Source organism: Epinephelus lanceolatus, chromosome 12 (genome assembly GCF_041903045.1).
Source record: "Epinephelus lanceolatus isolate andai-2023 chromosome 12, ASM4190304v1, whole genome shotgun sequence".
Lineage (NCBI taxonomy): Eukaryota > Metazoa > Chordata > Actinopteri > Perciformes > Serranidae > Epinephelus > Epinephelus lanceolatus.
In genome coordinates this window covers 13,266,740-13,283,393 of record NC_135745.1, presented here as the reverse complement: position 1 = coordinate 13,283,393, position 16,654 = coordinate 13,266,740, and positions in this window count along the sequence as shown.

The window sequence follows — 16,654 nt, the reverse complement described above, 5'->3', positions numbered from 1 at the left end:
CACTACGGACGAGCAGTATGGAGATATTTTGTGGTTTCAATTATGTATTTTTGGACATTTGAATCTGGGGCACCGTAAGCCTCCATTAGGTGGAGTTGTGTTGCTACCCCCTCTCCCCTTGGATCTCCACAAGTGTTGTGAGGAATCTAAAACTTCACCTGAGCCTCCATCAGCATGTGGGTGAGTAGATAATGGCTGAATTTTCATTTTTGGGTGCACTATCCCTTTAAGATTAAATTTTGTAGAGACATTAATGGTAACTCTAACCTTTTCTCTAGCACCGCCATGAAGTTCACATTTATCCATGGACGTCGGAACTATTTTCTGAGAGGGGGGCGGGATTTTTGTTGATAAGGGCGGGGGAAGCACGCACACTTATCAATGATTAAGGATTTGATTTGAAGTTATTTTATAATAACATGCAGTTATAAGAGAACTAGAATGGATGAACACGGCATCTTTACTGTTAAGAAAATGAAACTTTGATAACTAAATCAAGCCATTTAAGGAACATAGCATTATTTGTAACCTTGAATGAAAAAATGAAAAGTCTGCGCTCCTGACTCAGGGCTTGCATGCATTTCCAAAAGTGGACCTTCTCTCAGTTGACCTACTGATGAAGATTTTAAGCAGGGTTGAGACATGGCTTTCATCCATAAGGTCACTGTGAGCGTTCATAATGGCCAAATGTGTTAGTCTCTCCTGCGTCATGGTGTTTCACAGCCAGGTTTTCAGCCTGCACAAGGCTGAGAAAGAGCGCTCGGATGCCGCGACAGATATGGGCAGGGCCAGACAGAGCTTAATGAGCTTCTCCACCTCCGACAGCATGGAGTGGGTTTGGGGCTGCAAGGTTTGCAGGATGGACACAACATCCTGGATGCCAAGGCTACTGTATGTAGTCAGGCAGGCTGCATATCACATCAAAAGCATAGATCTATGCATTAATGATATGAAAGGGATAAATGTAAGTCAGACAAATTGAGTTTAAACTCAGATTCTTTATTTTTTTAAAGCGTAATGCAGTGGGTAGGGAGGCTGGGGTGCGGATGGGAGGGGGTGCGGCCGCACCCCCCGCATCCCTTTAATCTGTCGTAACATTGTGGAGATATTTTAGTGTAGACCAAAGTGGTAGACCAACTGACAGACCGGCATTGCCATCCCTGGGGTTATGACGATAGCATGGGTAAAAAAAAAAATCCAATCTAATTCATTTTTCATTTATCTTGTAAACCATCGTCACATCCGTCACACGTGTTGCATTATGCTTATTTGTCTGTTCTGTCAGTATCTGTCTTGCAAGTATTACTTTATTCTTTTTTAGAATGACTAGCCTTTTGGCGAACTTTGGTGCATTTACAGCAATGTGTATTAATGTGCAATTTTCTTGTCAGATAAACCAAGAAATAATTAAATACATAAAAATAATCAAATCAAACATCGACACAGGGGAAAAATGTTGTGATGTTGTTAAAATTTTGTTAAATACTGACTCAAAGGTGTAGGCCTATAAACGTCCTGGATTTTGATCAACCTGAACATCCTAGTTTGTTTATATATTACCAGTACTTGCAGGAACATGCTTAGACTAATGAAGGCCCTTGTGTCTCTGGTCACACCGTTGTCAATCTGACCTCGGCCTTAAAGCTGGGGTGGGCAGTTTTCTGGCAAAGGCAAAGCAAAAAAAAAAAAAAATTGAAAATACAGCCGAAGCCCCTCCCACGAGCACAGGCATACGCACGCGTTTCATGCAGCTAACCGAGTACCAGTTATTCATTTTAGTCATCCTGATTGTGACTGTGATCCCAATGCCGTTATATAGCGATAGTTTTATGAGAATTACAGTTGGTTATTCTTTGAAAACTTGTGGACCTGTAAAGCCCTTTGAGAAGACATACTGTAATTCCAGGCTCTAACTAGCTGCATGAACATGAATGTAAATTTGCAGCTGAGCCTTTGGCTCTTAGCAGAAGGGTTAACCATTAGCAACATTTTCTTTCCATCTCAGATTAATATCCTTCTCCAATATTAACATTTATTTTATGGTGTTTTTTGTCAGACTCTCCTTATGTCTCCCACTTTGATAAGTCAGTCGACCTTTTATGGGTTGCTTGCAGTGTAGGTAGTCGTTGCCAGTGCTGGAATAGCAACTTTTTCTGCAGGATTTTTCAGCATTAAATTAAACTTTCACTAAGGGGACATGCACATGCATCTGCATAGAAATGCCAGTAGTTAGCCTCCTCTCTGAAATGATCTATGATTGGCCAAAGTCTGCCTTCACGGGACTTTTTTTTCCCAATGGCGAAAAATAAAACTACCTACCCCAGCTCTAATGGGAGATGTTGTCAAAATTTTGAGCAATATTGGTGCCAATGATATAATAGTGCGTATGTACGCTTTATAATATACTATATTATAAACCTTTAGACATATAGGTTACATATCCAGTAGCAATTGTTTCAAGAGAATTTTGAGAACCAAACTTGAACCTATTTCTAATCATTTATTTCTCTTTCTATGCATCCACCCATTTATCAACATCTGTCTGATACTCTACTCTCTTTTTTTACCACCCCATAATTAATTCATTCATGTTTTACACACTGGCAGGAAGGCAGCGCGTCAATTATGCGTCCAGGCTCCCAGGCCACTCCCAGCCATTCAGCATAAGCCCCCTTAGAGAAGAGAACCTCAGGCTTTAGTCCTTATTCTGTCCACAGATTTGCAAAAGACACAGTCCCATATGCCTCATTGTGTGCTGGATTAGACCTGCCTCCATTCAGCCGAACCTTGAGAGTAACCCCTTGGCCGTCTCTCTGCCATTGGAAGCAAACCAATTAGAATCAATTGGCTGTATTCTCTGGGGTGATTAGCATACATGCTCCGCTCGTGGAGCTTTGACAGTTATTGAAGCTGTCCAGTTTGAGTGCCGTCTGTATGGCTGCCTCGCCACCTCGCTAACCACGGGTGATAATAATGAGGACTAATGAGCTGGTTTGAAATGGGAAATGGGGAAAAAAAAGGCCATGAATCTATATGTCATAAATGTGTGTTTTAGTAAGATTTCCTCTCAGTGAGGTGATCATGAATGCCTGAGATGGGTTTCAGAGGGAGTCTGAATATTTTGTTTCCTTTGTTAAAGCCTGGAGAAAGAGTCTAGCTTTATTCTAAACCAAGTAACCAGCTAATCCAAGTGATGATACATGTGATGATTTGTTTAATTTGTTCAGCTACTTTTTAACAGCACATTTTAACAGAACATACCTTGTGTTCAATCTACAGCAAGCATGACGTGTTTTTGAGGTGTTTTGGCTAGCTATACAATGTGAATACAAATATCTTAGTTAGACAGCTTTGGCACTGTCAACAGACAATGCCAGAGAGGTTTGACCTGAAAGTACTGCTCAACATTTGTCAACAGCAGATTATGGAGAATTGCTCCAGTCACTGTAAATACTTCACAATGCTAATGTATATAATAATGACATATTAATTAAAGAACATCTTGGATTACAACTTTTAGTAACACTACTCTGTTAGCTATTGTTTTACAAACAGTTTGGAAATGACACCACTTTTTTTGTCCAGCAATGGATAAATGTCATTAAATGCTAAACTGCCAAAGGGTATTAACTGGAAAACCAATAACAGCAATGACTGCCTAATTAAAAGACAATATTACTGCCACTGAATACAAAATGTGTCAATAACACACTAATCATCTAAATAAGGAGCCCTCAGTTCATTGCATGGCTAAGCCTTCAAATTTACTGGGATCTGTGCTGGCTGATAATGTGGATCCAGTGGCCTCTGGCATAAATGCAGGCATAATGAATCATGAGAGCCCTCAAGAGGATAGCCCAATGGATGTTTTCCAGCTGATCTTCATTAGCCACCATCCAGCTGAAACATCTGTCACTGGAGTGCTTGGCACTGTCCCATGGCAATTAGTGAGCTGCTCGCAACAGGTTCTGCTGGAAGATAAACAGGATGCAAGCAGAGCCGAAGGCATGCATACAGCAGCTCTGCATGGGCACAGCGAAGCAGATCGAAGCTTCGGCTGACAGTGGGTGTATGTGCACATAGTCACACACACACACACACACACACACACACACACACGCACTCAGGCTCATGGCTGTAGGACTTTACATGGTCATGGTGTGCATTATAACATCTCAAAACATACATAACTGAGCTGAACAGTGCATCTGCTAACACATGCACAAATATGTAAACTCAAATTGTTAATATAGCTTCACATTCAGTTTGTACTCATATTTGTTGCTCATACACACATGGCATCAAAAAGAAATACTTGTTCACCGTGTACACACAGGGATGCAAAGTGTGTACAGTATACAGGACTACATGTGTTTAGGTTGCGTATGCAGACAAACCCAACGACAGGAAAAATGGTGGCACTGTACATTTCTGCAAACCATGGATATGTTACATTTTTATGTTATCATGCAGCAGATGGGTTGACATTTTTGTGTCTCCTTAGATTTCAACAATGTTCTGGTTCATGTGTGGTTAGATTTAGAAACAAAAGCTGCTTGGTTTTGGATCTTTAGGAAAAGGTCATAAAATACTTGCTTTTTGTGGCACTATTCCGGCTGAAAATGCAGAGATGTCTCTCTAAACAAAAAATCACTTTTCATGGAAAAACAGCAACAGGTCATGAAAAACACCAAATTTTGATTGCTAAAAAGCCACTGAAAAAAACAACAGATCGCTTTGACAAGTTACTAAAACACTGTTTTGGTTTCTTTAGGTTCTGCAGTGGTCTACAGCTTGGCAAGTGTCTCGTCTAGGTGTCATGCTATCCACCATCCCCCTCCCCTCAGTGACATTGCTGCTCATGCCAAGAAAAGAAAAATGTAATCAGTAAAGGAACAACATCACGTCTCCATTGGAAGTACAACACAGTACACACAGAGTCCACAAGAGCAAAGCCCTGCTGTTACTTGCATGCTGCACTTGAATATTGTATTAGCAACACATTAGCCAACGTCAGCTCGTATAATAGCTTGCTTGATTAGCAATACATATACTGCATGGTGTGCTCTGTCTCCTCTTTATCATAACTGTCTTAGGTTTACCTTCTTTTGGTAAAATATAGTCTATCACCATGCTTTAAAATATAATACTTTAGATATTAGCTTTGTCTTGTCTACTGTAAAAAGCCCTGACATACCAAACCGTCTTCAGAGATTTAACGGCAATGAAGGCCCCTTGCTGTGTCGCCTGACGTCGCCCTGTCTTGCACATGAACACATCATGAAGACTTTAGCCAGCAGGCAACCAGCATGTACACTCTGTGCTGCATGAGAGGAAGTAACTCTTCACACAAGCAGATGGTGGTAGACTGTATTCCTCATTCAAAAAGGAAACAGTAAGAACATTTTGATGTTAGTTAGCCAGTTAGCACATTAACAACATGAAGCAGTGTTGACAGAATTAAGCATTTACCTTGTGCCAGTGAACAATAGCACAAACCATCACAAACGTTTCTGCTAAAGAGCTCAATAGCTAAAGAAAAATAATCTTATCATATGTAACAAGTTTGTTTTGGTCTCACTCCCTCTCAACTTTAGCTCTTTGTTTACTTTCCTCACTTTCATTTCTCTTCTTGTGCACTGCGCTGACAGGCTCTGCAGCTGCTGATGCTGATTCAACATGTTGAATCAACCAAAAAAAAAAACAACGAAAAAGCCAACGGGGCTGACGAGGGGCAACAGTGCAGGTCACACGCACCTACAAGGGTGGCAGACGCTCACCAATTGGTCAACTTTGACCGGTGGTCGACTGTCGGCTTGGTGTGTCAGAGCCTTAAAAGCAGGCACATGTGCATTGTAAAGGTATGTTGGTTCACAAGGAGGATATTATTTTAAGGTTAAAAACTCCTTCAGAAAAAAACACAACAGCACACTTTTAAAATACTCAAACAAGAATCAAATTTAGCAACAGATTCTTTTCTCCTTTTTTAGCAATATAATGCTCATTGTGTTTTGGGGTAGGTGTGCATTAGGGGGTTCATGTCTGAGAGCAGCAGCAGAGAGAGCTTTCTGTTTATTGTGTTGAAGTGGTTGAGAGCTGACCTCCTCACCACCAACACCACCGTCTCCACCTCTCTGTCAGTTTTCCCTCCATTGCTGCTTCCCCTCTCAGGCAGCACACAAAGAAGCAGCGGAGCACGACGAGAGGGTAGCTCAAAACCAGAAATCCCTATCAAACAACACCACACACACACACACACACACACAAACACACATACCCACACACACTTAAAAACCTCTTTAACAACCCAATGTGGAGTGCCACATACCTGAGCTGAAAGTAAAATGGATGTCAGGATCAACCAGGGAGGCCTTAACTCTGAGAGTTCCTCTAATGGATGTCATCGTCAGGTCAAAAACATGTTGGTTTAGGAAATTTAGAGTGTGTGTGTGTGTGTGTGTGTGTGTGTGTGTGTGTGTGTGCATAAGTGAGTGTGAGTGCCAGTGAATGAGTAAAACATGGACTCATCAACCTCATTTGAAATGCAGGTGTTAAAGCATATTTTCTCTTTTTTTTACCAATGTAAAATTTACAGAACTGATTTAAGCTTATAGCTTTAAAGCAATACTTCAACCCCCAAATGATGATTTGCATATCAATTACTCACTCCGTGTTACGCTGAATTCACGAAGAGACTTTTCTCACGTCTCAGTGAATGAAGAATCCAAAACAAAGAAAATTTCGGATGAAGTAAGAGGGGTCCACATTTAACAAATGGAAAACAATATTAAAGCATCTATTTACAAAGTCTCACACAACTCTCCAGTCATATGTTCAATATTTTCCAAAAGCATGCTCCCAACCCTAACCCTAACCCTTTCTGCTAAAACCTTACTATTTAAGACTGTACTGAAATTGAAACTTAGCTATGCTCTCTTCGAAGCCAGACTCCATTGACAAAAATGTGATTTTACCATGCTGATCATGGGAGCTGCTGGTCTACCACTGCATTGATCAATAGTTTGTTTGTGTTATTGTGAGGAATGGTGAATCTGCACCTACCCTTTAAAAGACCAGAATCACACAAAAACACAAACTAAGTATCAAACCAGCAAATTAACCATCCAACCGATAGACCAGCAGTCTGGCTTTGAAGAGAGCATAGATAAGTGTCACTTTTAGATCCCATTGGAAAGGGCTGTTAGTTTGGGAATAACTGACTGGATAAATGAGAGTTCAATTCATCAAGAATTTTCTCCTATTTTGGATTCTTTGTTCACCAGAGACATGCGAGAAAAACCTAAAAGCCTCATTGATGTACTACGGGTAATTTGGGGGTAAAGTATTTCTTGAAGATATCTAACAACAGTGCAAAGTGCAAGTTTACATGCCTACAAACATGACAAGTACTAGTGCATATGTGCGGACACTTAGTATGTACAGACTGGAATAAAAGGTAATTTTAAGCCTTGTACTTGGACTTCAAATGAAAACAGTGTGGATTGTTAAGGATTTTGCACAACTCATATACTGTGAATTAAAATAAAGTACAGTAATCACACATCTTTGCAGTTTAAACAGATTTTATTCAAAGAGGCAACAGATAGAATTTGTTTTTTTTCGCTTGGCGCCACCTAGCGTCAGTGGTGTTGCGTCGCACTGTCGCAACGACCAAATTGACCGTGGGGATCAGAGATAATCAATAAAATGCAGGCTGTAAAGCCACCGGTATACCTCTATGTATATGTCTACTCGGTCCCTGGTTGCAGTGATTTGCGATGCTGGCCAGCTAGGAATTAGCTAGCAGCCAGTACGGTACAGTCCTCTCTCATCTAGCTAACATTTAGCCATGTTACGTTACTGATCCATTAGAAAGAAAGCTAGCTGGACATCGGTTTTGAAGCCTCTTTGGTCACGGAGCTCCCTCCCTCCATCTCTTGAATGTCTGACTGAGGTTTACTTTTGTTTTTCCTCCTCTTTTATCACTCTCCTTTTTGCTCTTCTTTGCCTCCTCAGACAGAGGAGCTCGTTTTCTTTTGCTAGGCCGTTTTTCACTTGTTTCCAAACTTTGTCCGTCTGCCATTGTGCTCATGACTCAACTATCTCATGCCCAACTACTCATAAGGACTTGCTCCAGTCCCTGATTGGCTGACCGACCAATTTCGCAATACATGACGTGTTTCCTGCCGTAAAGCAGATTTTTTCAGCGAAATTTTGGCTTATTTAAGCTTATTGCAAAGATTGCAAAGCCACTAAGTAACCTATGTAAATGCTGATAGTCTGATTTTACTGTGGTCACCACCCTGTGCAACCCACATTATTTTCATAATGATATATTTAGGAAAAGATGCTATCTGTTGCCTCCTTAAACAGTCACAATGGAGCTCATGTTTTGAGACATCATTTGGGTTTTGGGTGTAACTGTTAAAACATTTAATTGTCACGTGTGTATTTCCTTTTCAAGGCTATGACATATAACACAATGTTAATCAAATGTCAAATAACAGCATAGATTGCTGATGTACTGTTGTAATCGCATAGGCCTAATGGAGTAATTGTCAAATCCAATGCAGACAGTACAACTTCAAGCAACACAGGAGTACATACATTTTAATAAATACAATTAAATGTCTGGGTTTTTGGGTCTGGGTCTCCTGTTTTGCTCCAATGACCACAATGAATGTTAAATTTATAATTCCAAATAAACACATAATTCCCATCATATTTTCATGAATAACGACTGGATGTGTATCATTTTGGTTTCTTAAAATCATTATTCATTTAAATTTCAATCACAGTAAAACACTGAGCTCATCACTGAGAACACAGTCCATCCATAATTGCAGATTTTTCCAATTTTTTGGAAAAAAAAAAGAAGATTTTCATGGCTCAAAAAGACTTAAAAAAAGACTCATGAAGGAATGTTTTGTTGACAGAAAACATAACCCCCTGAAACTCTGATTGTGTCATTAATCCGACAAGTAATAAACAGCATGCAGATCTACCCTGTAAGGTACCACATCTCTATATAGAAAAGAACCCAGTGCCCCCCACAAGCACAGGAAGCCTTCATCTCAAATAAACAAAGTGTGGAATGATGGGAGATCCTTATCGAGATACGCACAGACGTACACAAGGAAGAGACAAAAGCAAACAAAAAAATGCCACACAGTTTAGCGAAGGCAGGCAAGCAGACACACGCCCTGACCTCCTCCTGGCTAAATAATCAGCTGTGGAATCTGCAAGACAAATCTTCGCACAAAGCTGAGATCAGTGGGAGCCATTATTTTTCAATCTGCTTGATAAATCAGCGAGAGAGGCAACAACTGGACACTGGTGAAAACTAAATTAAGATAGGCAGCAGTCACTGAGATTTAGGAGATTATCTTGAAATATTTGGCATTCGGCCAATATGAGGATTGCTGGTAGAGCTAAAAAGTAAAAATAAGTTTACCTCACTGTTTTGGAGAAATGTGAATGAAGGTTGGAGACATTTTTCCTTCATGCAGTAATGTCGCCTCTCACTGCATGCCAGATAATGAGCAACTAGTCTGGCCCTTTGTATAATTTAGGATGGTAGTTTGTTATTGCACGACTGTGATTATGAATAACACTCCTCCAGGAGTTTAGTCTATTCCTTCTATCCAGCGTTGAGCCAGGCAGACACCAAGATCCCACTGATTAACTGGGACACAGGAAGCTACCATGTAAACACAGAGGAAGACAAGCAGGCTACTGTTGGGGCTCTATATCTGTTTTTTTGTGGTGTATTGTGCTTTGTGCGTTATTGTTTGGCTTGAAACCTATATCAGATGGTGCACTGAGAAAGGAGACGAGCTGACGGTGGTGGGAGAAAAGCTTTGAGCCTTTGTTATGACATGTAGATGTTTCGTTTGATACGCTGCCAAGGTAAACGACAGCTGCACCGATAAAACTGCGAGGTCACTTTTGGCAGATCACTTCATATTCCTATTTGTGATTTTTTCAATAACGTAGGTTTAAGAAGGCTACTTTAAATGTTTTTGTCTGTAACTGTTGAGCAAGTTGAGTTCCATAGCATTAAAAACACTAGTAGGACGGTCAATGTGTTAGTAGGAAGTAGAGTGGGTCATCCAGTGAGAGCAAGTTGACAGTTTGATCCTTAGCTCTTCCCGTCCGCATGTTCCAAGTGTTGCTGGGCAAGATGCTGAACCCCAAACTGGTCCTGGTGGTCTGTACCTTGCAACTTTTTTATTCATTCATTTTCAGTAGCTGATTACCCTGTTGGGGTTTGCAGGGAGGCTGGAGACTATCCAAGTTGACATTGGGCAAGAGGTGGGGTACACCCTGGACAGGTCACCAGACTTTCACAGGGCTGACACATAGAGACAGACAACCATTCACACTCACATTCACACCTATGGACAATTTAGAGTCACCAGTTAACCTAACCTGCATTTATACTGTGGGAGGAAAACAGAGTAACAGGAGAAAACCTATGCTAACACAGGGAGAACATGCAAACTCCACACAGATGGACCACCCCAACTTCGAACTAGGAACCCTCTTGCTGTGAGGGGACAATGCTAACCGCCACACCACTGGGCCACCAAATGCACAATCAAAAATCAAAAGCAAATTATTTTTTAAAAAATCTTTTTCTATTGCACTTGGATTCAACAGCATTGTGTTAGTCATTTGTTCAAATACTTACAATGCTTTAATCTTACTATATAATAACGAAGTGTGTGTGTGTGTGTGTGTGTGTGTGTCTGTTCCACGTTTTTCTCCTCACTGACTTGGTCAATCCATGTGAAATTTGGCACAGTGGTAGAGGGTCATGGGAGGATGCGAATGAAGCAATATTACATCAATTGGCCAAAGAGGGGCGCTATAGCAAACGATTGACATTGCAAACTTTGAATGGGCATATCTCATGCCTCGTATGTCATAGAGACATGAAACTTTGCACAGAGACGCCTCTCCTCATGAGGAACAAATTTGCCTCAAGAACCCATAACTTCCGGTTTATAGATTTTCTGCCATTTTGAATATTTTGAAAAACATTTTAAATCAATCTCTTCCTAGGAAGTTTGACCGATCTGCATGAAACTCAGTGAACATAATCTAGGGACCAATATCTAAAGTTCCCTCTTGGCAAAAGTTGGAAAACTTACTAAAACTGAGCTTCTATAAGGCAATGAATATTGCGGAGGGCGTGGCTCATCACATAAAGGTGTATAACATCTCAAGGGTTTCACCGATCACCACGCAACTTTGTAGGCATATGACCACACATACTCTGAGGGGACCCCTCCATTATTAACCTCATCAAACAAAATGGGGGCGCTAGAGAGCTAATTTCTTATCTAGGCCTAACTGCCATATCGATTTTTACTGAACTTGGTAGATATGTAGAACAGGACGCCTCAAGGTGACTGGAGAAATTTAACTCTAATTGGCAACTGGGTGGCGCTATAACAACAGAAAAATGCTTAAAAATGGCTAAAGTGCGACCAATCACTGTGGCTGCAATCGTACTATCAAATTTACAAAAACTCTGTCTGAATACATTGCTCTTCCTATGTTCATTTGACTATTTAATCTGCAATTTCCTAGGACCTGTATCCCAAACACACACCATGTGAAACTGCACGTGGGCAACTGTGCACTCAGTAGGTATGGACTAGTTTTCTATAATTTTAGTAATAGTTATACTTCTTCTACTACTAATAATAATAATAATTATTATTATTTTTATTTGACACAAAGCAAAATCTCTTTGGGGTTGGGATGAGTGGTTGGACATGAAATGTCACATTGACATCAAACATCGCAGCTGTATCAGTCTCCAACCAACAGCTAGTGCTATTTCTTCCATGACCACAATCTCTCCTTAACCTTAATCCAGTAGTTTTAGTAATCTTAACCAAATCTCAACGATAATGGGAGCAGATTGAAAAAACATCATGTGAGTCATTTTCATAATTGTCATATGACTTTTGAAAAGCAATGACAAAGTCCTCCAGACTGCTCTTGTGCACTGTTTGTATGTATAGCTATGAAAAGAAATGCACTTATATTCATATGCATATCCCACGTAATCATGAGCCAGTAATTCATGTATAACCCATGTATTTGCTAAACTTGCGATCACTTGACCAAAGCACTGATGGGAGTGAACAAGGAAGTAGTCCACATAAGGAGGCAGGTAGGGGTGGTGGATGGGTCACAAAACATAGGACTTTCCCCCAGGAGATCAGTTTTTGGAGCTGTGTTAAACCAAGTGAACTTTGAGTTATTTTAAGACACTTTGTCACTTGCTCTAAGCCTAACATAAGAAACATAACATGCCTAAACCTAAAGACACCCAAACATGTTTCTTTTCCTAAAGCTAACCCGTGTAACTTTACTTGCCTAAACCTCATCTACGGAACTTTACATTAGGTAGGGACCTTATGTTAAGTATGTATCATCAGCCGTGTGGTGCTAATTTGTTAGATAGCATGCAAACCATTTTATGAGGATGCGGTGAGTCATCATACCTAAACAACAAACAAATGAATTATTTAGTCATGAGGACTTGCTGGAGATGCTGTTATCAGCAGAATTGTGAAAAAACTTCATGTTTTATTTTAAACATTATGCTTCTTGGAAAGCGGGCATAAGGGTCACTCAGATGTGTTCTTGTGTTTCTTTTACAATTGTACGAAGTATGTTTATGTTTGTTTTGTTATATGTAAATTTCATTGCATTTCGTTATATTATTTATAATTATTTTATTCATACATATTTATATGCATGTCTTTTTCATGCAATGGAATATTTTCTCCATGACTACTTTGACCTTAGTAAATCATTTTAGTTCATCTTACAGCATAGCAAAGTCAACCTCATTAACATCACTCTTAGTAAGCAACAATAATAAATGATGAAGGAATTTGTCTTGGTGTAGATCTATATTGATTACTGACACACACACACTCACTCATTCACAGGAGACGTACACTCCCATTAAATTTCCATTTTGCTAAATTCCCCTGCGCTAAAAATTCCACAAGTCAGGGAGTGAATGAATGCATCCCTATATGTCACCCCCTCCCTTTCCTGTCTGTGTTCCTTTTCCTGTGTGTGACGTCCCCATCTCTTAACGCCAACGAATCCCCTCTTCCACCCGAGAGAAGCAACCATTTTATTTAGGTTCACTTTAACCCGCCCATCAGATTTATGTGAGGAATCCAGGGGGCTGTTTGATTCAGGAAGCTAGGGGGATCAGCAGGGGAACTAGAAGCTAACATACACACACACACACAGGGCTGTGTATACACGTGGATGAAACACTTAACACATAACACGCATATTCACACATACAGGAAACACTAAACCACAAATACCTACACAGCGACAGATATATATTTACACACACATACAAACACGTGGAGGAAAGTCGTGTACACAAGACGAGCATTCACGCATACAGGAAACACTCCACCACAAATGGCTGGACACACACACACACACACACACACACACAGTCAGAGCTTATGAGATCTGATGAAGACAAGTGTTCTATCAACAAGTCCAACTCCAGTATCATTTCCTTCCTGAGGTTCACCGCAAACATTACAGGCCTGCTGGCTCATTCACTGCATGGCAGGGTTGCTAACAGGGTTGCCAGGTTGGTGGGAGGTAATGGGTTGAATACCCACGTGGCGTGGGATGCCTGGGAAAGACACACACACATCCTCAGACACACACATAAAGATTAAGGTAACTCTGACACATGCGGAGAGATAGCACATGCTCCCAGAAACGCACAAAGACACAACATGCTGTCACAGGACACTGAAACATGCAGAGATACAGCCCGTACAAATATACGCTCATACACACACGCTTAGAGGGAAAGCCCAGAGAGGAGGCTGAAGAGATTAGTTTATCATCCTTGGTGCTGACAGATCCTGCCGATGTGTGACCACAAACCAAACAACCATCAATCTCTTCGCTGCAGGAGAAACAGGACGGAGGAGAGGACCGTGAAGAGTTTTGCATGTGAAGGTCTAAACACTCAGAAGTATTTAGCTCGAGTTGGAGTGAGTACACACACACTACTCTGGAAAGGCCTGAGTGGGGTTATTCATCAGAAAAAGGGCAGCTGTGGATTTTACTGTGAGTTGACAGTAAGAGAGGAAATTCTGTTGTACATCCACTTGAACTGGAATGTGTGTGTGTGTGTGTGTGTGTGTGTGTGTGTGTGTGAGATCAGATGTAGAATTTATACTGCCCTTTTACTTTGGTGAAGACGTGTGTTTGGATGTGTGCAAGGAGGTTTGGGAAATCCTGCCAGTCTGTAAACTGCACACATCCCACTGATGTTTACCATCCTAGACCATGGTGATGCTTGAATACCAACACACACCAAATAGATGAGAAGAAAGAAAAATGTAATGTTGGTCAGTCCAGCTTTCTCTGGATGGAGCAGTTGCTGCTGTTTAGTAAAGTGTGTGTTTTGGCATCATTTCCTGCAGGTGGGAGAGTGGATGTGGACACCACAATGACATTGCGGAAAATACAGATACAGTGGTTCAGTGGTTTAAAGTGGAATGAGGGTCACTGCTGTGTGAGTCATGCATTGATAACACATGTGAATCTTTTCTTTAATGTCAAATACAAAAAAAAGTTTGCATTTCTTTTCAGTGTAGCAAATTTCCAGCAGAGTACTTTTATTTTGAAATTCCTGCTGCAGGGTGACTTGCAGGTGTCATCTAGTGGCATCAACTGAGAAGAAGCTGGCTACTGTATCTCCAGGGGTGGGAAAATACCTCAATCACCAGAATAAATGGTGGCAAATTGCGCATCTTACTATATAATGACGAAAACTCTATGTTTCTGTGTGTCTGTCTGTGTGTCTGTTCCACGTTTTTCTCCTCACTGACTTGGTCAACCCATGTGAAATTTGGCACAGTGGTAGAGGGTCATGGGAGCGTGACGCTGTGCCGCGACCGTCAGTGACGTCTTGACGCCCTGATGTCCAGTTGTTGCCAAGATGGAGGAGAAACTCTGTTTCACATCAAACTCTGTTATGATGTGTGTTATTACATTATTATACTTTTGATCCGTTTATTGAAATTGAATCACAGCAAAATGTGGGTTCATACCACTATAGTGTCAGATAAGCTGACGGATGACTTGCTAGATACAGTGAATATTTACTGATTTTGACAATCAATCAATCAGTTACTCACCGGAGACAGATGGACAGGCGCTCCATTTCAGCTGCGGAGCGCCTGTCAGGTCGCTTGGTGGGAACACACGGTAAGTCATGGTATGGTATGCTGTACTCAATGGGTATGGACTAGTATGTTAAATTTGTATGTTTCATGTGTAGTGGATACATTAAAACTTTAAGTTTTTATTACCTTCCAGATCTCAATTTTGTGTTGTGGTAGTGTTGTTGTTAAGTTGTGGTAAGGTTTAGGCACAAAACCAACTCGGTTAGGGTGAGGAAAACAAGTAAAAACTTAAGACACAGCTGGAAATGTCACTGGTCTTGAGCCGCCTTACCCAGGTGTAATGCCATCCATCATCTCCCTCTACTCCTGATGAAGACACTCAGCACATATGTAATTTGAACTACGTCACTTCAGAAATGTTGGGATGATGCGTATGAAAAATACAAGTCTAGTCTAGTTCTGAGCACCGATACTGGCATCAATACAATCAATACAGACACACGCACATGCACAGGAAAGGATCCATCTCTTTCTTCTATGCTATATCCACTTTTATTTGATCAAATAGTCAAGAAACTCTGCAAACACCCCTCTGTCGGTATCTCATGACAAGACATTGACGTTAACGGCAAGAGTGTTTCTGGTCGCCTGACCCATTAGTGATACTCATACACAGACGCACATACCCAGGGTCTTTAAGAGTGTGTTGGCATCTCTGCTATTTGAAATGATGCTGATATTCTTTTTGACATCTTTGCATTGTAACCTTAGATGTGTACTGCAGCAGTTTACAGCAACGTGTGATGCAGGATCAACACCTCCAAGTTTTAGATAAAAAAGAATTGGACTTCTTAATGCAGGTGAGGCGGGATATTTATGCATCTAAGGGTCTTGGGCTAAAGGTTGAGCTATTAGCTGTAGAAATGCAGCTTTGTGTGAGACCATGATGGTAAAAATATGGAGAGAATTTGATCTTTTAATCTATACATGCCTGGTTTTGCATGTTCCATATGTCAGCATGCGCCTGGATTCCTGCATGTGTTCCTCAGTGTGCGTCCGGCCACAGCAACAGACGGCCTAATATTCCGAGAACAGGCTGAGAGGAAGAAGTAGCCCCCCAACACGTCCGTGTGGTGAAAGCACCTCTTCAGCACACAGCAGCTGTTCACATTTCCTGCGTATTGGATGTCGAGCGGTGGCTATCTCTCATTTGCTGAGTGCATTATTAACAGATGGACTTCCCGCTCTGCGCTAATATTGGGAAATGGGAGAAATGTGGAGAGCACTGTGGACACACACATACACACACCACATCCCTTGAGCAGCTGCTGCTGCTGCTCAAGGGATGTGTGTGTGTGTGTGTGTGTAGGTATGTGTGTTGATAGTTCTCGCTCAGTGTACCCTCTGTTTGTATGTGCGTGTGCATGTACATGTCTGTGTCA